General features: G+C 37.9%; 1 protein-coding gene across 4 annotated transcripts in view; it reads right to left on the reverse strand.

Moving 5' to 3' along the window:
- The window catches only part of LOC105226065 (leucine-rich repeat-containing protein 15), a 130,112-nt gene that overhangs the window by 56,140 nt on the left and 47,101 nt on the right, over window positions 1–26,871 (reverse strand). For all 4 annotated transcript variants that reach the window (XM_049447099.1, XM_049447097.1, XM_049447101.1 and 1 more), the window contains one exon: window positions 4,398–4,508. The gene's annotated coding sequence lies outside the window, so the exon portion shown is untranslated. The remainder of the gene's footprint in view (window positions 1–4,397; window positions 4,509–26,871) is intronic.

The following is a 26,871-nucleotide window of genomic DNA, read 5'->3' on the forward strand; positions in this document are numbered from 1 at the left end:
ACAAAATCAAGTTAAAAACAACAATAACAAGAAAAACCAAAATAAAAATGTGAGAAAGATGGCAAACATTTTGCAGTTTCGAATTTCGAGGTTACAGCTCCACCTTGGCCCTTAGCTGTAAGCAAGCACACGACGCTCGAGGGTCGCTACCAGTGCAGCTGCGGTCGTAGCCATTGTTGCTTTTGTTGTTATGTGCCGTTACAAGGCCGATATGCAACACGAAGCGAACCGCTGCTTGCCGGATGCAATACATCTTGGGAGTTTCCATTGTTACTGTAATGATGTTACTGGCAAAAGCCCAGACGGTACAAGTTTCGCCGGCTGCTCGGTCTATATATTGTTTAAAGTTATTTTTAATAACTGTAATGATATATGCATATTAAGTTTATTAATATATGTAAATGCGTAAGATTTGAAGAGGATGGAACATTTTCTTAAACCCAGATACTTTAAAAAATACTGGAATATGGGCGCTAATAGCCTTAATGTCTGCCATAGTTGCAACATGAGAAATGTCAAGAATATATGATATTCAAGAAATGTCCTGAAAACTGATTTATCTACTCCTTAGTACATACTTAATATATCAGGTTTGAAAACTATACCGTTTTCAACAAAAATGACAATTTTCAAGGTTTTATTTTTAGTTAGGAGGGTGGAGTCATGTGTAGAAGTTCACGCTAGTGATGAAAGTTCTCTGAGCGCAATTCACTTGGGAGTGACCAGAAACGATTCTTTTACATATGGCTCAAGCAGCTCATGACTTCCGGACGTAAACTAAGTATTCTCTGGGTAACCACAGAACCTCCGTTCGAAGGCGAGCTAAAATGTGAAGCCGAACCATCCCTCCCCTGGGTTGTGCGCTGGCTTTGAGACCCGCCTCGTAAAAAACATTCCCAATGAAAAATAAACAACAGACTCGGATAAGTGCAAAAATTTTCCTGTTCTCAAACAGAACAGTCGTCGCACTCGCGACCTGACTCTCACGTCACTGTGGACAGTCATAACTTCCAAGTAGTTGATTATATGATAATATGGTCCGATATCGGCGGATCCGACAAATGCCCAGTTTCATGGGGAGAAAAGAACATACATATGCGAAATTTCAGATCAATATCCCGAAAATTGGGGAACTACTTCGCGTATATAGAGTCAGACAAACGGACGGACATGACTAAATCGACTTATCTCGTCACGCTGATCATTTATATATCTAGGTCTCTGACTTTTCCCTCTAAGTGTTACAAACTTCGTGGCAAACTTAATTCAAAGTAAAAATACGAAAAGAAGTTGACTAATCTAAAAATAAAAAAGCTTGTGTAAAATTCGGGAATTATAAAAAAACAATTTAATATTCAAAACAATACTAATCAAGCCTGCCTGATGAAATACAAATATGCATGTGGCAACACTTGTGACAGCTGACAAGCGTATCTTTTTCTTTATGCTGCCTTTTGGACCTCTTTCTTTGTTATACAACTGTCATGTGCTTACATTTACGCTTATATTGCAATGATACTCTCTCTTACTTCATTCTTTGAGATTTCAAGGTGTTTACGTTTCAATTTTATTGCCATTGTGGTTTGTCTTCCATTCTGCAATTCAATTACTTCTTTGAAGATTCTACTTCTAGTAAGAAGATATTAAAATGTACCGTTATATATGCCTTTTAACTTGAATATGCTATAGCCGTTGTAGCGTAGCCACAATATTTGCTTGTACAGATATATGAACATACAATATATATAATATAGATGTGTGTACATTAGGGTGATTATTAATTATTGAAAATTAAAATTATTGAAAAAGTAGTAAATTTTGAATTCTAAGCAAAAAGATAACACCTTCGATAATTTAGTATCATCTTATCTATATATTATATATGTTCTTTTTACTGTTCAATTTTTTCTTTAAATTCGATTAAGAAAATAAAATTTAAAAAATTGACTTTTCGAAAATTCTAACTGTACATAAGTCCTTAAATGAAATATTTATTATTTCGACTAATATTGAAATTTCAAGCCTTAAAAATACAACAACTCACATATAAATTCAGTTTTCGTTTATAGTATTCATTATCACGATGTACCGCAACCTTCAGACAACACACCCCAACCCACTTCAAACGTAACCAAAACGTCCATATGAAGTAGTATTCAACTATTAGATTTTATGAAATTCGTGACAAATATTTGTTTCGGACATTTCTATACCACCCTAATGTAATTTCAGTTTTCAATTTTTCTACGCTTTTGTCGTTTATCATTGTTGTTCTTTTAGCATACGTTTCATTTTGTCACTTGCTATTGTGAAGGCATTATAAATAGCTTTCTTCTGGCCTGACAATGCGTTATCAGTTTCATGAATTTATTATGGCTCTGTTTACGTTTGAACTTGCTTACGTAAAGCCATCAACGTAAATTTTTGCAAGACCACAACAAAATGGAACATCCATATGACTATAGTCATATCTTTACATTATAAATGTCAGCTTGCATTAGAACTGTGGTTATACCACCCGCATCATTCACACACACATATGTATATAAATGCATTAATTGTGGCAAGAAAGCACCCGGAAATTAAATATTAAATACACTAGGTAAATGATATTAAAAAAATGTATTTTGCTAAGTTGGCAGCATTGTCCTTCATTTCTATGCCAAATATAAGCGCGATCTGTCCACCAGTTCCTATACAGCACTTGCTTAAGTTGGTACACCTCAGTGGCGCGTTGCGATTTTTACAATGGATAAAAATATAAAAAAAAGAATTTGTCTCAAATATTGTATTTTTAACCGAATTTCGTGTGTGAATTCGCTGCGAATGTTTGAAAAGGCTTATGTTGATTCAGTTTTATCAAAAACAGAAGCCTACGGGTGCTACAAAGCCTTCAAAGACAGTCGAGAGATTGTTGAAGACATATAGGTACTTCGTTTTGTACGACCTACGACCTCTTAAACTGATAAAAATATTTAAAAAGTGAAGGATATGCTGCTTGAAAGTCCTCAGGCAAGTATTAGAGAGATGGCAAGAGAGCTCAACATCTCTCGCGAGTCTGTTTCGAATGATTTTGGTTGATACTTTGAGTATGAAATGCGTTCTTGCTCGATTCGTACCGATGAAACTAAATTTTTGTTGAAAAAGAGTACTGTAAACAGGACTCTTTGGACATGCTTGATCTTGTGAATTCCGATCCCATATTCATGGAGAGCATTATAACTGCCGATGAGACATGGGTTTGTAAATTTGACAAAGAAATAAGTCAACAATCATCGGTATGGAGGGGAAAAACGAGTCAAAACCAAAAAACCACACCAAAGTTTCTTAAAACTCAAGGTGATGCTTATTGTTTTTTTCGATATTCGTGGTTTGGTTCATCATGATTTTGCTATAGAGGGAAGGCCGTCAATAAGCAGTTATATTTGACCTTATTGAGACGTTTGCGTGAGAACATTTGTGGAAAACGGCTGGAATTGTGGAAGAACGATTCATGGATTTTATACGATGGTAAAGCACCATCCCATCGATTGTGACCGAATTTAAAGCCCAAAAAACGCAATGAGTACTATCTTTTCTTTTTCTCCAAACTGAAATTGCCACTTCGTGGAACGAGCGTTTTGAAAACGTTTCAATCGATCGAAGAGATAAAACAAAATTCGCTGAACGAGCTGAAGGTCATCCCAAAAAGTGCTTATAAAAAGTGTTTCGAGGACTGGAAAAATCGTTGGCATAAGTGTAATACATCTCGTGAGGATTACTTTGAAGGCGACAAATAAATTTTGATTAATAATTAAATATTTTGCGTTTTATTTACAATTTCTGTGTACTTTTTTGTCAGAACGTATGGTACTTTCACATACATATATATAAAATATGCACACAACCATACGAATACATGGATGGAGCCGCAGTCAGGCGCGTGAAGTGGGTTTATCGCACAAGACAAGGTTGACAGGCGTTGTCACTTTGCAGTCAGCTGCGTGTCGAGTAGGGTTTCCTTTAAAGAATGTGCACTCGTGTTGGAAGGCTTAGCGGAAAGGGCTAAAAGGACATATTTACTGTATTTGTTTTGTGTAATTGAACATTTTATTTATATCCTTGCTGCAAACAATTCTGTAATTCTGTAGAGATTGACGTCTTGTTTGTTGCATGACTGTTTTTCGGGCATACGACTTCCACTTTCTTTTATCGATTTAGAGATCAAATCGATAATTAATAAATATTTGCCCTCTTCGAAACGTCAAATCTCTACCTGCAGTACTTAAGCGCTGCTCTCTTGCCGCAAAATGATTATGTAAACGCAACACCAACACCAACATGTCAATGAGAATGTTTAAAGCGGAAAAAAATGTAAATTTTGTTCTATTTTCAAAGAAATAATTCTTTAGACTTACCAAATAGCAGGAAACTTCACTTTAAGTACTGTTTCTAAAGAGATGTTTCATCGATGGTGTCCGGTAAGCACTAAGCCGTTGTAGTAAATGCATAGAAAATCCCTTGTGTTGCTAAAAAGAGAAAAATTAATTTTATGAATTTAAGTAAAAACTCCAAATAAAAACATTTTGAACTCTTAAGTGCTATCCGTAAAAATACTTTTTTCGATAAATATTGCATGGTACCTTTGAACGATAAATATGTATTAACCCTATCAGTGAGTTCCACAATCAAGTACTTGAGAGAGCTGATAATGAATGTTCTCTGACTAATTTCCTCGATAAAAAAATATTAATGAATCACATGTCAATTGCCAGATATATAAAGAAAAAAGCAAGAGATACATTTTTTTCAAATGCCATTTTAAAAATGTTTGGTTAACACTCCCTAAACGTGAATACTCAATTATTTAAACATTTGAAATAGTGGACATTTTTTACTATACTTCCCACCGCTCTCACTTTCGCTCTCTACCTCAGTACTTCCGCTTTGGGGCAACAAATGATTGTTAATTAGATTATGCCACAAGCAGCACTTCAACGCTGTTTGGCTAGTAATATAGGGTGGTCCAGTAGAATGCGCGTTTTATAGAAGAAAAATGCTTTTTTTGTTTTAAAAAGGGGGAGGCAACAAAAGCCGGAGTGCGGAACTTTAATCCACTAAACTTAACCTACTCCCAACTCCAGACTCTCCCACAGAACCACCTGATTAAGTGATAAGACATTTATATCTCCTCTATGGCACGGATTAACGGATGCCTACTTTGCTTCAAAAGAATATATGCTCAGAGTTCTCAAAGCATTCTGAAGACGTCGGACAATTCGGACTAATGTCGTGCTGGAATCTGTACAAGTAGCTTCTAAAACACCCATGTCCACTTAGTATTCGGGTTAGATGGAAATCCAGATCCCCATGACGTTTGTCGATCCTCGAATGTCCAGTATCAGTCTGTAGATCCACTGCCCTTTGAGTGAGGCTTGCAACCGCTGCTTCCATATTATTAAGCTTTTGACTGTATTTTCTCTTTTGGCTCCTATAGACGGTTCTGAAAACTTGTATACTCACTCGTATTCGTCTATTGTTGAGTCTATTATTACTTCCAGATATTTTAGTTGTGCCTGTGAATGAATCTCGCCCTCTCCTATAGTGAGAGATATACTTTTTTCCATTTTTCTAGTACTAAGGAGCAAGACTTCTGCTTTTGCCAGTTCTAAACTCATTGAAGAGAACCTTTGGCACAGACCGTGGATACACTCATTGCATTTACTCTGAAAGAAGAAAATGTAGGTAATGGTATAAACGTGTGTATAAAGTACGCTATATGTGAAGATTGCTGATCTACGCTTTCCTCAAAATTCTCAAAAAGATGTTGGACCAGCAATAACAAACTTTTTCTGCAGATACTTCGCCAAAAATTGAGGAGTTGCGTATCTAAGAAAAAGCTGGTATAAACTGGTATAAAAAATAGAAACAGAATAGCGTGCGACTCAATCACTTGAAGAGGTACTCACTAACTTTTTTGTGGTAAATTATACCAGATTTTTTTTCGTTTTGGGAAGACGATTTCATTTAAATATAACTTCAGTTTACACTTAAAATATTTGCATTTGAACCAACCGCTACCCATGGATATATTTCCATACATGTGTGCTGCCAACTATGTATGCCTGTCGCCTGAGATCGGCTTTGGCTGAATGTCCACTAAACGGCATTTTAATTTCCGTTTGCTTTCGACCGCAACAAGGGAGATGGAAAATTAGCCACATCAGGGATCAGCGCATTTTTGTTATGCACAAGCGAGAGCAGGCGGTAGTGATGTTATTACTTGAATGGACCAACTGTCTAACTAATTGATCAACACACACACACACACACGCGTACACAGGAAGTCGCTTAAGCTGGCTGACGCGACGGGATCCGCGTCATTGATGATGACTAGTTGTTTCAGGCATGCAATTTGAAACTTGCCACATGTCAGCGACACACAGGAGTAACGATGTTTTGTTGCCCTTCTATAGGGACGCAGCGCGCGTATAATTCCATTGAGGCGCTCGACACAATGATGGAGCAAGGATAAAGCACAGCTGCAGCAAGGCAAAACGTGGCGTTGTTGGGGCTGAGTTGTTGCTCGTGTGCAGCGGTGGAGTTGACTGAAATGCGGAAAATTAACACGCTTAACTGCGCTTAGGCGCAATGACTGACAACCGCTCGGCGATAAAGAGGCAAATTACCAATGTTTACCGCAGGCCACAGACCAGCCGCAATGCGGCCTAAACTACTATCATATGGGCATGTACATATGTATGTGTGTGTGTGTGCGTGTGATTATTTATGAGCTGTTGGTTGAGTACTAAATTGCTCTGCGCGTGAGTGGTTGTGTAAGTGTTTTGTACCAAATCACATAAACATCACATATATATACATATATATGAATATGTATATGTGTATGTGTACATATTTGACTATTATTGGTGCCTGTGAAAACTTTGCAGTCAGTTTTATCTAGGCAATTGTTTGGCGCGCACTCTGCTCGCTGGTCGCTCAACCATGCCAGCCGGTTGTAAATTGCACGCACACATTCAAACCTATGCATGTGTGTGTGGGTTCGTGTGAGAATGCGACTCTGTTAGAAGTAACCGTTAGCTTGGCTCTGCGCTTCGATGTCTGTTAAACGCTGGTTGCCTAGCGAATTTTATAATTGGTCCTGACACGCACGGATTTCATTGCTTTCCTTCGCGTTGCATAATCGTCAGAGCGCAGAATATGAGGTGACGATGTGTTAGTTTCCAGTTTTGCCGACGTCAATTGTTGGTTTTTCTGTTTTTGTTTCAGCAGCGACGTGGTGAAATTAGTTTTAGTGTCACATTCCAATGTTTGCAGTGGTATTTATGGGTGGGTGTAACAACGTTAGGATGGCTTGCAGCATGAAGAATAAGCTTGGTGAGACGACTAACTTTGGTTTTCATTAGAGTTACCCGAAAGCCTGGTTGACTTAATAATATGCAAATTTCATGTACTGAGAAGTCAATTGAAAAGTCCCCGACCTGACACATAGATGGCGCTACAAAAATTAAATCCGTGTGATTTTTATTTAGCCCTAACCTTCAAAAGGCGCGTATATAAATTTGACAACTTTCGGATCATTAGTTTGTAAATTATATAATTTTGAGTTAAACAACTTTTGTTATTGTGAAAAAAATGGATAAAAGCGAATCTTGGGTTCTAATAAAATATTATTTTTTGAAAGGGAAAAATACAGTTTAATCAATACCTTGGCTTGATGACGAGTTTCCGGACACTGCTTTAGGAAAATCAACCAAGCATTAGTATGCTAAGCTCAGACGCGTTGAAATGAGCTCCGAAGCCAATGAATGGAAAACCAGAAGAAGTTGTTACCGACGAAAATATCAGAAACGTCCACAAAATAATTTTGGATGACCGTAAAGTGAAGTTGCTCGAGATAGCAGATACTTTAAAGATACTAATCGAACACTCCATCCATCATATCACTCACGTATATTTGGGTGTGAGCAAGCTCTGTCGAAAGTGGGTGTCGCGTGAGCTCCAAACATGATTCCAAACAGTGTTCAAAGATGTTCAAACGTAATAAACTCAAATTTTTCCGTCGATGTGTGATAACGGATGTAACATGGATCCATCATTTTCCTCCGAATCCAATCGTTAGTCGTTCGAGTGGACTGACACGACGAAAGCGTGGAAAACCGCAACAATCGGATACCAAGGTTATGACGTCTGTATTTTGGGGTGCAAAGAAGTGGTCTGCTTGAAACGGAGTTTCCTCTTAGGAGGTCAAGGCTACCGAACAGTTCTCCGACCAGACTTCAGATGCAACTATTTTTAGACACGCACTGGCCACCATTCACAGTGGTGCCATTTCCAATTTCACCAAATACCTCTCAGTGAAAGGCATACTTGTAGTCAAACCACCACTCAATGCAGACGAAGAACTCAAGTTCGAGAATCTATAATGACCTTTGAACAACTTTATTATGGATACTGTAGCAGGTTAAAGTCCTACTTTTTCAGAATAGAGCCCGACATATCGTTCAATGAGTCGCCGTATGAATATAACCACATCTTTACTTGCCTAGTGAACCCATCTAACGCCCTTGTCACTATGGTCCTGCCCCATCAAAACAGCACGTTTAATAGGGCTACCGTTAAATGAGTTCGTTGACAACCAACCTGAACCTTACCAACCAATAAGAATTTGATAACCGCTAGAACAACAACAATAAGTCATAAGTCGGCCGACTATGCCAGACGAAATGTGGATTTTGTCTTAAAACGAAGAGGAAATCTAATACTAAGAAGCTGATGGCTTTTATTGAAAAACAGGCAGATCTTCGGAATATCCGGCGAGTTCAAATACGTACTTCACAATTTAAGTCTTCAAACTCTCGTCCTTCTGAAAAATAACTTGATATCTCTCAGATCCGGCCAGCGACAACTAATACAAATAAAATCATTTGTTTTATATGTATTATGACGTAACTTGAGTAAGTCTGCAAACTTTTGAGTTGAAATTTGTTATCTGTCACATAACCTCTTGCCTTTAGCAGTAGAAATTAAATTCTTTATCGTGGCTTCAGTGCACACCTCAAGTATGTTAGTGATTTTCATACGAAACCCTGCTATGCGTCCAATTTGCATACCGTAGAGAAAGTTTTCGTTTTGCTTTCAGTAATTTCATACCACAAAGGCTGAATTTTTGTTTGGTCTGCGGTTTACCTAATTCTCTGCTCTGCGGTTTACAACTTCCATTATTGCCTGCTTCTCTATGGACTCTTACTTCCTTTACTCCGGTGTCGGTGAATTTTTCTACTCTGATTTGCCACATCTCTCCCACTCAAGTTAACCAGTTGCATTTGTGGCACATCGAAGTGCCTATCTCAATTTTCTATTTCATCTCTTTCATCGTCCTCAGATGTGGTGCCTCTCGGTCACTGTATAAACATATGCATCTACGATTTTTTTTAAATAAAGTTGAGTCGATGGAAAGTTACTGACATGCTTTCCATCAATAGGTGCTTTGGAGCGTAAAATGTGGAGAACATCCCACAGGAATGAAACTGTGAATAGCAGTATGTTTCGTATGGAAAAAATAAACAACAACATATTACCTGAAATGGAAAGTGAACACGCATGGAAAGAAATGATTAACAAGTGAAATGCAAAATACATATGTACATATAAGTATACTGTACACCTACCGGTTTTTTCGTTTCAATGGGGCTCTTTTTTACGTGCCGGATTCCAAACTCAGAAGAAATGTTTCGCCTTCTCACTTTACCTGGCCTTAAACAGATGTTTTTTGGCTACCCAAGGAGTACTTGGTCTAAGACCGGAAGTCGTGAGCTGCTTGAGCCACATGTAAAGGGATCGTTTCTGGCTACTCCCAAGTGAATGGCGCTCAGAGAACTTTCCTCTTTTGCGTGAACTTCTACACATGGCTCCATCCTCCACTAAGCCAAAAAGAAGCAGATATATACCGGTATTTTGGCTTATGGTCTAGGTGGAGGTAAGGCGATCTACTAACTGATTTCCAGAGCATATTGAATTTATGGAGGAAACACTTTTCCAACCTGCTGAATGGCAGTGAAAGCATAACAGCAAGACATGGTGAACTCGATTCCATAATCCATGATGATGGAGCGGACATTCCATTGCCCGACCATGAAGATGTTCGAATACCAATTACGCGTCTGAAGAACGGCGGCTACAGATGGTCAGCCGGCTGAGCTATTCAAATACGGCGGCGAAGAACTGATAAGGAGCCTCAGATTCTTTGTAAATTATGGTCAGACGAAAGCATGCCCGGCGATTGGTATTTAATTGTGATCTGCATAATCCACAAAAAGGGAGACACACACAATCTGCGCCAACTACCGTGGGATAAGCCTTCTCAGCATCGCATAAAAAGTTCTATCTAGCGTATTGTGTGAAAGACTAAAGCAAACCATCAACAAAATGATTGGACCTTACCAGTGTGGCTTTAGGCTTGGAAAATCAACAACCGACCAGATTCACCATGTACCAAATCTTAGAAAAGACTCGTGAAAAGAGGATCGACGCACACAATCTGTTCGTCGATTTCAAAGCTGCTTTTAACAGAACGAAAAGTAGCTGCCTTTGTGCCGCCGAATGGACGAAAACACTCCAGCTCTGAAAGAATTCGACGCAGTAGCCGCCGGAAGAGGCAGACCTCCACTCCATTGGAAAGACTCTGTAGAAACGGATCTGGCTATACTTGGAATCTTCAATTGGCGCCAAACAGCGAAACGACTGGCAGCTTGTTGTAAGCTCAGCTAGAATCGCTCCAATAAGGAAGAGAAGTAAGTATACCTCAGACTACCATAGCAAGTCTAACTCTAGTTAATCGAATCCCTGATAGTCAGATAATTTCAGAAGATTTCTGCTTTATCCGACCATCCTCAAATTGTGAGGTATGGTATCACATGAGGATGCAGTATTTTCTCTGAGGGACGGATTGAGAGAGAAAGAATTTTAGAGATATGAAGTTTTTCAGAACACATCCCCGTATTTACATCGTCATCACTTTCCTACTGATTTGTGTAGCAACATACATTGTATCATTGTATCATTGTTCATTGTATCTTTTTCCTATTCCTATAAAATGAGGAATTATCTGGAAATTTTTTCACGATAGATTCTTATCAGTTTCGGAGTTAGAACAACGACACTAATGATAAAGTTTTTTGCTACGGAGGCAATGATTCCACTATTTGATAACTACATTTTATGAATTTGTTGTATAGTATGTATATTTCTCAAATATTTAGGCCACCGCTGTGTATACATACAAAGTCATGTAAACTCCGACACTTATGATTATGAATTCCTACGCATTTTCCCAGTAAAAATACTCAGATGAAAGTTTACCGCAAGAGTTCACTTGAAAATGCCTGCATTCACACCTCTTGTAGATATCGTATGTAACTAACATAGAAACGTACGTTTATGCTCTACAAGCGTGTGTACTTAGCTTGCATTCAATGTCTCAACATAACCTCAATATGTTCCCAACTCCCAGCTATTGACTTAGTCGCGGTTTACACACAACGGTCGCTGCGGTGGATAAAATGCAATTGCCAACGCCGGTAAATGCCGCCAAAGCAGAAAGTATTCATGTCACAACGACATAAAAACTAACGATAACAATAACAATAATAAGACTGAAGACAAAAGCGAAATATCGGAAAACAAACACAATAGCAGAAACAAAGCGACCACTTGAGCAAATCGCACGCAGATAAGGCGAAGTGTGAAAAGAAGAATGCCGCATTTATTTTCATAACAGTAAGAACAGCAACTGCATCAAAAGAAGCAGAAAACGAGTCGAACAAATCTACCGGAGGTGTACGACAGATAGTTGGGCTTAGCACCGCAGTTAAGAAGTTGGCGAAAGTACCAAAAGTGGTGATTTGGGCGCAAGGGTATTCGATCCCAGTAGGTAAATGGAATTGGTGAGTTAGAGAATTGTTACAACTTTAACATAGGACAGAATAAAAATTTTGCATTGCAAGTGACATCGAAGCTTTCTGTCTTCTGGCAGCAGGTCAGAGATGCTCTGAACACCCGATGAAGACAGTTATCGAACTAGGTCAAGAAACGCCACATAAAATTGATAGGTCGCTGGCGTGGCTCAGGTGATTTCTTAATCCTTCTTCTTTCTTTATTCGTGTAAACACCGCTTACGTGGTTATATAATTTTTGATTATTTCCACTAGGTTAGGTTAACCCTGCAGGCCAAAAAGGCACGGACGGACCTGGTTCTTTGCTGTACCAGTTGGAGTTCAGTTGCTGGGTCCAAGAGGTGTAGTCATCCTTTAGAATTCCGGCACTTGACGCGATTTTTAACAGATTCTGCGGCCTCACTATCGATGCTTCCTCCAAGTGCATAAGAGATGCTCCAATGTTTCCCTGGTGCCCTGCTCTAGACATTTGCTGTATTCTTCGCAATCTATCAGCCCCATCCTGCGGGCGTGTGTTGCAGTGACCACTTTCCCATCAGGTTCCTACAGTCTCTTCTATCATTATCTCTTAGCAAAAATACCAACTCTTTTAACAATTTGGTGAACAACGAAATTTTTCTTACGACGAACCCTTTCGACGATATCCTTAGTGCTTGTCCAACCTAACGGATATATAGCTGGGAGAGTTTCAGGCAGTTTTCATCTGGGTTTTATGCAAGGATCGGACGCACAAGTGCATCTTAAAGAGGACGTAACTTCATCTTAAAACGATTGTTTCTCGGATTCCTAAATATGGCACTTGGTAAGCATTTCTTAGACTAGCCATCGTTTCGGCGTTAGAAATAAGTATTTTACTTGCTTGAATAATTTACGAACTCAGGCCAAAGTTTACTTCAATTATTTAGGGTTCCAAGGGCATACACTTAAATCTAAAAAAGAAAGGTAGAAAAGAAGAAACTGCGAAAGCGGAATACAATTAATGCTCTCCATTTGTCTCACTTAAAGCCACCATTTACTGGCTGCGCTGTCGACAAATGCTTGAACTGCCAAGTGCAAGCGAAAATGCGAACCCTGACCGCAGCGACTTCCTCCTTGCTGGTGGCATCAATCTTATTCTTATAACTCTATTGCCGCTATTTATTATCTACTTGTTTGCTCGTTGGCTTTTAATGTATCTTTTACTTGCGTTGGCACAGCTTTCAAGCCTGCAATCTGACCAATTTATGCGCTCTTGTCAGCTGTCGCCGGCTTCTCTCTCCACGGCATTGAGTTGGTGGTCGTAGCTCTTTTATTTCTGCGCTGCAATTCGAAATTTGTCTTGTGGCTGCGATCTTATGGCACTTGGCATATGACAAGCGCTATAACAAGGCCTGCGGGTCAAGTCGAGTCAGACTCAGCTGTGGTGAGCTGCAGCGTCGTTATGAAGAGTGCACATATTTGTTTCACTGCTCACTTTTTGTGTTATGTATGTCTGTATGTATGTTTTAAAAATTTATTATTTTTCATTTTTCTTTCTTTTCCTATTTTTTTCAACAACTTTCGCTGTTCGTACCACAAATTGTTGCACGTGCAGTTGACACATGGCAAGAAATATCGTTTGTGCTATAAAATTCTCTCGCAAACACACTCTTTCACATACATACATACATACTTGTATATATGTATATAGTATGCCGCGTTTTTGGCTTTTTTGTGTGGGCGTATGAGTATCATATGTTCCCAAAAAATTTTAGGTTTACGCTTGTACACGCCTACCATCTTTGCTGCGGCAACTGACTTTCACATTTCTTAAGTTGTCTTCATGATTTCAAAATACCGTATTTTTTCTCCAGCTGTCAGACGTTAGCAACTCTCTCTTTTTGTTGGAGATGATATTTGTGTGGAATTGTGTGGCTTCTTAGTGTGTGGTGTCATCTTTCAAGTGGCTGTATAAATGATTGCAATCACTTTGTCACAATAGAAAATACGTTTTAGCGAAATTATTTCCTTATTTTGATTTATTTCACAGTTCTTTTCGTGTTAAACATGGCCTTCAGTAAAATATTTGTACTCATATATTGTATGTAGAAAATTTTAAAATGAAATTCAGATCTCTTGATGTGAGGTTATGTTTTTAAAGGTACCCTGAGGGTGCCCAAATATTCTGGTCGTATTCGACAAAATATTTAAAAAATAAACCTTAAACACTTATATCATGTGCAAAAAAAAAATATTAGGGTCTTTATGACGTGTTTTTCAATTAGAGCGCTACAAAATTTTTTTTTAGAATAAAACAAAATCGGTTTGGGAATCTTTTCGTAAAATTCGCCAAAACGACGTCACAGAGATGCGCAACGCTTCAGAACAACGTGTGGGAGACTGATTTGGGTCTTCCTCAATTGATGCGCCAGCGGCAGCAATATTCTCGACACTACGGACAATTCTTTATCTCACTGGCACGGGAAAATTTTGTACTGAGCCTGTGTATTCAAATTTTTCCACTAGACGCTCAATTGTTGACCTGACAGAACGATTATGACGACCATAAATTGGACGTAGCGCTCTTTAAGTTGAGGCCATGGCTCCAAGTTTCGATATTAAATTTTAATAATTTAGACTCGGTGTTGAATCGTATATCGTTCCATGATGAAATGACAAACCTTACTGAAGAGAAATGTCCCACACAGTCTACTATTGTAGCGTCGTTTTGAAAAAATTCGTTATAAGAAACTACCATGTATAAGAAAGTTTTTTGAGATAAATACTGGTTACCGAGAGTCATGCAACATTTTATGGCATTATAAAGCGAATAAGTCTTACTAATAACGCTACGTGAATGAAAGTATATTGGATAGATATGCATATCTTCAAGCTGGGGTTTTCGAAGAGTGAATTATACATGTGCATATGACTGAAAAGCCTTATCTTGATACAAAGTCTTATCGGCTAAAATGTGCTCGCCATTTATTAATATATGACTCGACCGTAAGCTCGATGGAATTAAATAAAGCTGTCAATTTTAGAAAATAATCTATGTATACTGTAAAAATTCAAATTGGATCTGTTTTCCAAAATTTTCGCTCCGCTTTATGGTGCTAATTGACTAATTAACGCAAATTTAAAATGCAGCTTATATAATATATTGTAATTAATATTTTAATTGATGTCAATCCAAATTTTTAATTCTACAAATTTTTGCCTTTTCAATAAAGAGAAAATTACTGCGGAATCTTTTCACACGTTTTTAAAGTATTTTTCCCACTTGCCGACAAACAGAAGCGTTTGTCGTTAATAATATGCATGTTTAATACTTACATATGTATGTATGTGTATCACACATCTGCGCTTAAACCAACAGCCGCGAAATATTCAGCATTACTTTGGCATATTTTCACCTTCCCATTAATGAAATTACTTATTGGTATTTATACACTGGCTGCGTTGCATTACTTTTCTGTGTTAATTTAATGGAATGCTCGATGGAATTTGTGATTATTGTATACGCAATAACGGAAGGATTGACAAACAATTACTCAAAAATATAGGTTATAGCGAATTATTCGGTCGATATCATACAATAGAAAGCGTTAGATATATATCGTCACCTAAAATATAGCCATTTTATAACCAAACCTCAAATTTTGTTTCAACGTGTGTGGTTTCTATTATATCGTTTTTTCTTCGCTTTTAAACTTATGGAAAGTGATGTTTCGCTATTTTGCATTTTAGGTGACGAAATTTATATAAGCCAAGCCGAATTATGCAGGCTAAGTAAGGCTTTAAATCGAATCGGAAATTATAGGCGCATGTTTGGACTTTTCAGTTACTTCCTGATTATGCTTTGGGGCGAACACTCATTAATGAATCAGAATAGCTAAATTTTGATTAATTTTTTCTTAATTCTAAATTAAAATGTAAATGAGGACAATAACGGGTTATTTAATGGATAAAAGGTACAGAACACTTCTTCCAAATAAATCTGAGGACCAATACTTTAACTTTACCAGTTTCCCAAATTTTAAGGGATATAGGCACCGTATTCTTTGAAGATCATTTTGTCTGACCAAGTTTTTACCACACCATGTCATACCTCATTTTGCCCTCAATGCGTCGATAGTAGGCTTCCAATTGACCTGACATTTTAGAACATTTTCTTAAAACACCTTCACAAAAAGTGATCTAGTGGAGTTGTAGCACTTGACTTAGGTGGCTAATTGATATTTTTCTTAATATGCACCGGCTAAACGAAAAGTTTTTGAACTTAATAATATCAGCAAGGCTTAAATAAATGGACGCGCTCTATGGCTAGCCCAATTCTATTTGTAAATCCAGAATCTTGATCTTGCTTTTTAGCTTACAATAAATTCAAATTATTAAGGCGATTAACATCTATCCCAACCATTTCTCTAGGTTCGCCAAAGATGTGTCTACTGAGATATTTCAATCTTAGTCTGTCAAAAGACGGTCAGTAGAGGAGGAAGTTACAAAATGATTATACTTTGTCTTCATTCATACAGAACAGTCAGAATATTTATATGCAAGGGAGAACCTTCTTCGCTTTACTCTAAGTTAAAACGATCCCGCAGTCCTACAAGTTCTCGTTGTTGACCACCGGAGATGCAAAGATCCAACGCCAAAACGCTAGAAGACATCGAAAACCCGACTTGTTTCCAGTCGGATGGATGTAATTGGGGAATGGATGCCTTCCCTAGAAAGCTCATTGATTTTGCAGTTTTCAGCGATTCCGATGTGACCGGACATCCACACAAGTCTAATGTGGAGGAAGCTTGAAGCTATTGCTAATGAGGTCACTGAGTCGACTAGTTTTGAGCACATAGCAAGCTCAGAGGCAGTATAACCGCTCGGCTATCGGAATGAATGTACATCCATCTGAAGGAAGCTGCGCAATGTGTACACCTACTGCTACCTTGAAAGACACTAAAGTGGTTTGATAGTCTGTAAGTAGAGTTGATGGAGCGCTCCCGGCAAAAGAGGGAATTTCCTACTCTCACTCAATTTAACTCTTGATTTCGATCCAACCTTGAAAAAGCTCACTGCACCCCTTTTCCAACACACCAGTCCCTCGAACGTGCGTTAGCTGAGAAGGAACCACTAGGAGAAGTATGACTTCGCAAAATATTAAAGAAATTTAAGTTTAAAATTAAACATAAAAGGTGTGTATCGCACCTCGAAGAGAAAATTAAGACTATTGGAGTGCAAAATTGAATGACACGAGCGCAATGAGCAGGCACACTACCAGCTTAAATCACTTAAACGACGGAATCACAAATAAAAATATTTAAAAGGCGAAAACGAAGAATACGAGAATATTGTACATAGAGCTTAACATTTTATGAGAAAGAACGTACGCACAAAAAGAAAAACCAATAAAAGCGGAGGAAAAACGAATTGATGAAATAAATATTTACGAAGCAACGAAGCGTGCAGAGAAATAAAAAGAGAATTAAATTAAATTGCAAAATCACAATGTTCATACACTTGTATGTATGTATGTCCAGTGTGTATGTATAGTGAATGTAAAAATCACAACGATGTGGCAGCATCAGCGCTTAATGAAAGTAAATAAACGCGCGGGAATTGGGAACAATTACAAGAGCACCCTTCTCAGTTACACACGCCTGCCCGCATCACGCCCGGCTTAATGAGACAGTTGCAAAATTGAACGAAAGGCGGAGAGAAAAAATAAAAATTACAACAATTTTCATACATACCTTCGTTGCGAACGAAGAAAGCTGTAAGAAAATTAAGCTAAACAAAGGGCGTACATGTGAGACACTGAAACCCACACTTCGTGAAGACATGTACGAGCTTGTGAGTCTGCGAGTACTTGCAAGATCAAGTGTGTTGTTAAAAGCCTGGCTGATACTCTAGCAAGTCGAGTTAAGGCGGAGGTAAGTGGTAAGTGGTACGAGCAGTATGTTAATTGAAGTGTTGCAGGGGTGCTGGGAAAAAGTTGAAAACAATAACAAAGAGAAAAGTTGCGAACAACACTACTAATTGCCGGCACAAAGAGCTGAGTTGTGCGTGTGCTGATTTGTAGCTCGTTAAGCTTGTGCACCGAAGACAGAGCTAACGTTATATGTTTACACCCTCCAGTGGATATGAAATGTGGTTTATATAACGGAAGCTACTGCTGATGATAACACTAACTCGAGTTTATGGTTCATGGTTGGTGTTATAAGTAACTGTAAACAGCTATATTTAGAATAGAAACTGTGAGTTGAGATTGAAGTGCACAAACAGTCGTGCGATCAAATTTTGTTGCGAAAACCATTGAGAGTCGATTCAACGCCGTTCACAGCAACTCGGACTAACGTATGGTAAGACTTGGCGCATTTTACATTGAGATCTTAAACTGAAAGCGTAAAAAAACGCGGAAGAACTGAAACTGCTCGACATTTCCAAGCGACATCACTTTCTTCTGTGGGTTATTGTTCCAAGAAGATCCGACGTTTTCGAGCCAAACTTTGTCCAGTGATAAGGCCCATTTCCTGACTATTTCTGGGTATGTAAACAAGTAAAATTACTGCATTTGGGACGAAAAGCAACCTGAAGAGTTTCAAAAGCTGCCATTTCATACAGAAAAAGCAAGGGTTTAGTGTAATTTGTGGGCGGTGGAAAAATTGGTCTATATTTCTTCAAAAATGTTACCGTAACCGTCATTGGCGACCGTTTTTGCGTCATGATAACCGACTATTTGATGCCTGAAATTGAAGCTCGTGATCTCGGCGACATTTGGTTTGAACAATACGGTGCCACTTCGCATACATCGCATCAATCAATGGATTTATTGAGAGAAGTACGAGTAAGAAGATTAAAGGGAGCAGAAAAGTTCACGTTTTGAGTTGGTCCATTGGCCACCAATAACGTGTGATATCACACCGTTAGACTTTTACTTTAGGGAATATGTAAAGTCTAAAGTCTAACCGGACAATCCCACTTCAATTCAGGTCATGGTGCAAAACATGACGCGTGTGATTCGTCAGTTATCAGTCGAAATGCTCATTCGAGTCATTGAAAATTGAACTCAACGGCTGGATCTCATGAGCCGTAGCCACGGCCAACATTTGAAAGATATAATCTTTAAGAAATAAATGTCAAGAAATGTTCTTTCGAATGATAATAAACATTCGCCCTTAAACCTGAAGTTTCTGTGTTTTTTCTATAAAAGAGTAGAGAATCTCGAAATGGATCTCCCTTTACTTGATCTAAGAAAAACATCTTCCACTGCTACACTGTTTCCGGTCTTCTCCAAGGATGAAACTTAAAAAAGTTCTCTACTAGACGATATTGTTCGCACATTTTTTCGAGAAAAAAGTGTTTAAAAATAGCATTCATATGGCAAACGGTTGGTGCTGATTGAACTGAGCGGCTACACTTTCGAAAGCAGTAACTCAAAAACTATTCGAGTTATCGATTTGAAGTTTCAGTATGTTATTATTAAGGGTGTGGGCTATCAAAATATGGAAAATCTATAGTTTTTTCACTATTATTGAAAATTTTCGAAGACGTGGCAACGTTCTTACTTTCAATTTTGCCACTGTGCCCCAACAAGTTGCACCTGAAGATTAATTGTCTGCATACTGTGGAGGGTATCACACACACTGCTGATTAACAATCATTGAATTTTTATTTTTTAATTTTTCTTCTGCACAAATTTTGTTTGCTTCTTTAACGTTTCTCTTTCTTTCTGGCACATAAAAGCGGAAAAAGTGAGGATAATCGAATGGCTATGTGGGGGACGGAGAGCAAAGTGCTTGTGTCGAGTTGGCAATGAGTCAAGTGTTTACGTGGAACGTGACTCATGCGACAACAGCGACAAATTACACACACACATACACATACAAATACTATAAAAACACACGGGCTCTCCACTGCTCGTGGAAGGGAACGAAGAAAGAAGGAAAGGGCGCTAAATGCGAAATCAACACACAATAAAACTGAAAAAGAATTTAAAAATTTATTTAGCAAAGTCAAACTAAGGCAAATGCACAAACAACAGCCGAACGCAGAAAATTAAGGAAAAGCCTCAGCAACCAGCAGCCAGCAACCTCTGACGAACGTCAGCGTTAATTGGCGTTAAAGTCGAAAGCGACGTTGCAAAAGCAAAAACAAGAAAATTTACAAAAAACACAAGCCGCTAACTACAACAATAATAAACAACAATTAACGCATAGCTAGGCGAAAATTTACAACAAAAAACAACAACAAGAACAAGTTGACAGGAAAAATAGCGCAAGTCAACAGCAATAAACAACAACAACAGCACGTCCGTAATTGTTGGTGGTGTTAAAACAAAAAGCGTGTATTAGTTGTTGCACGCTGATGATGCGACAACAACACATACATATACATATAAATACATGTGCACATCTGTAGTTGTGACAAAAACAAACACGGCTAAGAGCAACAGCATCATTTGCCAGTCAACAGCCATGTTGAGCTTGCAGTTTTTCGCGAAACGAACTGAAAATTGCAACTACAACAAAAAACTTTAGCTGCGAACAAACATGGGCGAAAGAAAAATAATGAATGGTAATATCAACAAAAGCGCACAACAAAAAACACACACAAACAAACAAACAATGCAACGCGTGGGGGGCAAAGCGGAAGGTAGAAAAAGCGCAAAAATACAGCAACAACAAGGTTATATGTATACGTACAAGGTGAGAAAAAATGCATACGTACGGCTAGGAACGAGTGTACTGCCGCTCTAGGCACGAGTGCTGTTTCGTTGAAGCCACAAAGTCAGGCTTGCAAAAATTTATAAATTACCAAAAAAATAAAGGAGTATATTTACATATGTACAGTATATATGAGTGCGATTTAAAGCGAGTCGTTTTACAGGAAGCTAAAAAAAAACTAAAAACATGGCGTATGCAGGAAATATTCTTCAAATCATTTTGAACAACTTTGCTTAGAAAACTATGGGTCTACTACCGGTTTCAATCCAACAATTTTTAAGGCGAAGTGTTTTAGAGATTATGCAAATTTGTTCATCAGTTTTGGAGATATCCCCATGAAATTTAGTACATAGTTGCATTTTCTTTTTCTATTGATCATTTGTTGGAATCCGTCCGATCGGACAACTGTCTCACATGTCGCCCATACAACCGATTATTCATCCATAGTCTCTCAGGCAAAGTTGTTCAGAATGATCCGTAAAACATTTCACGTAACATGTCGACCCGCTCTAATGCACATACATATGTTTTATATTGGTTAGACGAAAAAGTCATTTTTTTTATATTCAAGGCACATAAATTTTTTATAAATGAACATTAGATGATTTTTAACATTGTGGAAAATAAAATCAAAAAAATTTTATTTAAAATATAGAATTATATTTTTAATTATTAAAAAGGTAAACGTATTTAATTTCACACAAAAAAAATTATATTTTTTTTAATTTCTTGTATAATGGCGAACTAAACGTCATCGCTTGACAAACTGATAAAAAATTTATACCAAAATCTCTTTAAATCTGTGGATTCATAGTAAAGTGAATAAGCAAGCATATATATTTTTCGAATCGAATATATTTGTCTGGGTTTTCAATAAGAGCGCTATAAAAGTTTGGAATATCAATGAAATTATTTAATCCTGTAAAAGTACATTCGATGCCATTATGTATGGAACAAGGTTTCTTTCGCATATCCACCACCTACACCAGTCCAGACGCTGAACTCAATTTTCGGCGGTTTTTAAGCATAAATCAGCCGATACTGCTGCAATTTCTCATTCGATATGTGCACGAAGTTCAGCAATCGTCGCTGGTTTATTGGCATAGACCTTAGACTTAACGTAGCCTCACAGGAAATAGTCTAACGGCGTTAAATCGCGCGACCGAGGTGGCCAATTGACCGGTCCATTTCGTGAGATAACACGTTCACCAAACTTGGTTTTCAATAAATCCATTGTGATATTCGCTGTGTGGCATGTTGCGCCGCACGTATTGTCCAAGTCTATAGCAACCAATTCGGCCCAAAACTATTGGGTTATCATTGAGCGGTAGCGATTCCTAATTACGCCGCCGGCCCATAAAATGCACCAAACCATTTTTCGGGACGCAATGGTGACTCATGGTGTACGTGTGGATTGCTGCCTAATCAATAATGCATATTTTGCTTATTGATGAAGCCATTCAGCTAGATATGAGCCTCGTCGCTGAAGTTGGTTCTTCGGTGAAAACCCGGATCTTTTTCAAGTTTTTGCTTGTTTTTAACTCGTTCTTGAATCGTATATCTTAGATAGATATATATGAAAGCTAAGGAATGTCTAAGTGTAACCGAACATTTCACACTCTTGCAACATGCAAGTGTTAAAGTCTCCTTAAGATTATTAGAAAGATATACTTTCTGAATTTCTGTAAGAATTCTTACATATTGGCCGATAGATGCGGATAGTTGGAAAATATTAGGTTTGTTATGGAGAAGTAGGCGTGCTTGTTAGAGAAATGTTTGGTTAACCGAAGATACCGAATTTGGTTGAAATTGGTATAGTAGCTGCTGAGATGCAGGGTTTCACCTAAATCTGCCTATTGACCAATTTTTACAACTTTACATTTGTAATATAAAACCGGTTTACTTCGAAGCTTAAAAACGCTACTCCAAAAGTTTCTTGTTGTTCACATACTTATGTTCCATAATAATTTGTAAAATTTATATAGTACGAGGTATGACGATTAAGTAATGAGACTGATTCCATAAAAACCGTATATTTGAAAATTATTCTACAACTCTGCCATCCCCTTCAAAGTAGTCCCCTTGGGTAGCTATACAGCGATTCCAGCGCGTTTTCCATGCTTCGTAACATTTCTGGAACGCTTCGACTGGGATGTCGACGAGTACCCTCGTCACGGCCGCCTGGATGTCCGTAATCGACTCAAAATAGGTTCCTTTGACCACCGATTTTGTTTTAGGAAACAAAAAAAAGCCACAGGGTGACATGTCGGGCGAATAAAGCGGCTGTTGCAGCACAGCGATCCCTTTAGAGGCCAAATACTGGGACACGCTGGGGGCGGTGTGGCGCGGCGCGTTGTCGTGATGAAGGATCCAGTTACGAGCGATGTCTGGACGCACTCTGTTGACTCGTTTTCGCAATCTTTCGAGTACTTGGCAATATTCCCCGGTAGAACGAATTCTTTGTGGACGATTCTACGGCTATCAAAAAAGGCGATAATCATCGGGATTTTTCAGGTCACAGGTTTACCACAAGCGCGGCAATAAAATCAGTCTCATTACTTAATTGTCAAACCTCGTAGTAAGCAAAAAATTTCTTTCATTTCAGACGAATTTGACGCGTTTCACAAGTTCACTTCGTCAGTTAATCTTTAAATCAGCAGAAGTAATGGCTTTATGGCTTTTTTTTATGAAAAATCAGCTTTTAAAAATGTGCTAAAACATATTGTAAGCGTTGTTGCAGCAGCGTCATCGCTGACACGAAACGTGACAATGGCGCGACATGTTGGTGCCAAACCGCAATTTGCTGCTGCTGTTGCTGTCGCCTGTTGACTGGTGTTACTCGAGTGGTTCCACATTTGTTTCGCATTTTTAATGAACAAATGAAAACTCAAGTGTGTAGGGCTGTGTATGTGGATATGAAAATGCACGGATGCGTAAATGCATTTATTTGTTGCATTTAACTAGTGTGAAAGTCATTTAAATAACATAATTTTATGTACATATTGTAATGGGTGATCCAAGAAGATGTACTTTTTTCAATAGCCTTTTTTTGGCAGATCACGCGTAAGTCGTGTCAAGCCGTCATGTTTTGTTTGTCATTTTATCATTAAAAGACTGATGCCTGAGAAATGTTTATAAATCGTTCAACTTTATTACGAATATTCACGTTCGGTAAAGAATGTGTTTCACGTGCTTCTCTCAACTTATGGTCAACATAATCGGCCTACTGAGCGAACTATTCGCAACACCACCACCCATCTTGAGGCCTAGCATTCATAATGTATTATATTCCACCGAATAGACTATGTCCAGCACGCAGTGAAGAAAATACTTGTATAGCAGCCGTAGCTGAGAGTGTACACGAAGACCGTGGAGAGTCGATTCGATGAAGTTCGCAGCAACTTGGACTAACGTTTGAAACAACTTAGTGCATTTTACGTCGAGATCTTAAATTGAAAGCATACAAAATACAGCTTTTACAATAACTGAAGTCGCTCGATCTCTCCAAGCGACGTTGTTGAAAAGTTCCAAGATGATCCGATATTTTCGAGCCAAATTTCGTTCAGTGATGACGCATATTTCTACGTCAATGGGTATTTAAACAAGCAAATTTGCTGTATGTGGTATGAAGAGTATCCTGAAGAGATTTAAGGGCTGCCATTTGATCTAGAAAAAACAACGGTTTAGTGTGGTTTGTGGGTAGGTGGAATCATCGCTCAAAAATTCTTGAAAAATGATGCTGGTGAGAACGTAATCGACAATGGCGGCCGTTATTGTGTCACAATAACCGACTATTTGATGTCTGAAATTGAAGCTACTGATCTTTGGGCCATTTGTTTTCAACAAGACTTCCCACAAATCGCATCAATCAATGGATTTATTGAGAGAACACTTCGATGAGTAGATAATATCACATATCACACCCTAGATTTTTCTTATGAGAATATGTAAAGTCTAAAGTCTATTCGAGTAAATATATTAGATATCTATCTATGCGTACAGAGGGTCTTTACTTCAGCCCAAGTCTCCTGATTTAAGTTGAAAGCAAAATAAAAATATGCATAAAAGATATACTAAGCATTTTCCGTTCGAATTTGTGCGTAAACTGAGCTCACTCTGTGAAATCCACACTACGATTAATTTTCGGCTTTTCATTTTGTATTATCACAAAAAATTTCTACATATTTGTTAACAGGATTATTTGTTTTTTCAATATTTTTTATATTTGGAAAATAATCTAAAAAATTTATAATGTTTTATAATCAGCACTCAGTCACACGATTTTTAATTCTTCAACCACATGATTGTTTTTAAATACTCATAAATTAATGTGAGCAATAAATATAAATTCGCGGTTAAAATTTCTGATAATTACAATTAATACACATTATGGTGTTCCATAAAAGAATTATGATAAACCGTGTAAATTTTAAATATGGAACCCTCTGCGAAGCGAACAAATATTACGCATATTACCGAACAGTTGGGCAGAGCACACTTAAATTCCAATCGTCGGGCATGCTTTCGTCCGGCCATATTCTACGAAGAAACTGATGCATGCTCCTTATCAGTTCTTCGCCGGCGTGTTTGCATAACTCGGCCGACGGACCATCAGCTCCGAATCGGGTTCACCAACTCCTGGTGTTATGCTTTCACTGCCATTCAGCAGGTCGGTGAAGTGATCCCTCCATAATTTTAGTATATTCTAGGCATCAGTCACTAGATCACCTCTGGGGGTTTTACAGGGGTATGCTGTGGTCTTGAAACCTTTTTTCAATGCTGGGATCTAGTACTACAGATAATATTATTTCGGGAGTTGAGTGCCACCCTAATAAATATAAATTAAATCTCATTTCGCGCTGCTCATATTTCACTAACAAATTTACCATCAATTATTAATGAAGCCTCTTCAAATAAAATCACATTAAACACCAGTCAATTATTTGCCGAAGTGAACGTTGTGTGCCGAGCATGAATAATTCACAATTAACAGATAAAACTAATGGCAAATACTAATTAGTATTAAATTAATAGGGGGAGGGGTTGCGGATATTTTTCAATATTACCAATAAAAACAATTCTAATAAAATATTTAATATTTACTTTAAAACTACTAAAAAATAATAATTAAATATTAATTTGAGTTGTAAATAGCAGCTGACTGACGCTTAACAGTAATTGAATTGCGCCGCAGTGGGAATATCGCACACACACACACACACTGATGCATTTGTATGCCTTAATGACACTAATTTGGTTGAGTGCTAGATGTGAAAAATTTGCAGTTGCCATGCACACACACACACAAACACATATGCCTGCCAGCGGCAACAAAAACTTCATAGCAATTAGTTGCAAATATTCAGTAAAAATTTGTAAATGAGCGCGAGTTTTTGCAATTTTGTTGTTGTTGTATTTTCTTATTTTAATACTTTATGCATTGTTGTGTGTGTTTTTGTTAGAATCGCTGCAGTTTTGTCCTTTTCATTTAGTGCTTTGTGTTTAAATACTCGAACTTTTTTCCTTTGGTTTTCTTTTTTCTATGCACTAATGTAGTCATTGTGTTCGCTGCACCATTAAATGCATTGTTGTTGTGGTTTTGTGTTGTTGTTGCAATTGCTTACAGCCATTCATGGCACATTTGTATATACATATTGTCATTATTGTTGGTGTAATGAGTGGCATATGCGGTTTATAATTAATATTAATGAAAGTAAAATAATGAAAAATAGCCAGCATAAAGGAAATTCCACTTAAAAATATAGCTATTTTTCCAATTTTGATTTTCAACACGCTTTGTTGAAAATTTTCATCAATTGTTTACAGATGTAAGTGCATTAATAAAATCCTAATGTCATTGTTAATTGGAGTATGAAAGATTTTGTGGCCTACATTTTAGCGCAAATATGCAAGTCAATACTTTTTATTCTTTGACCAGGATACCAGCCTTACCTACACCATTTATTTTCATTTTTTTTATAAAAAGAAGTGGAAGAGCTTGGTGTAGTGGTGAATGAGACAACACAAGGTACCAAGGTTTCAACGTTACCAAAGTGGCCGTGAGGACATAAATGTCGATCAACATGTGGGTCAACCAAAATCTGTGATCACCGGAGATTCCATCGAGATTGTGCGTGAATTCATCAAAAATCAGCCGAAATCATCATTGAAATCCATGGAGATGGAATTGAACATCTCCAAAACATCGATTTGATCGCATTTGATGACCATAA

This window comes from Bactrocera dorsalis, chromosome 2, assembly GCF_023373825.1.
Source record: "Bactrocera dorsalis isolate Fly_Bdor chromosome 2, ASM2337382v1, whole genome shotgun sequence".
Classification (NCBI taxonomy): Eukaryota; Metazoa; Arthropoda; class Insecta; order Diptera; family Tephritidae; genus Bactrocera; species Bactrocera dorsalis.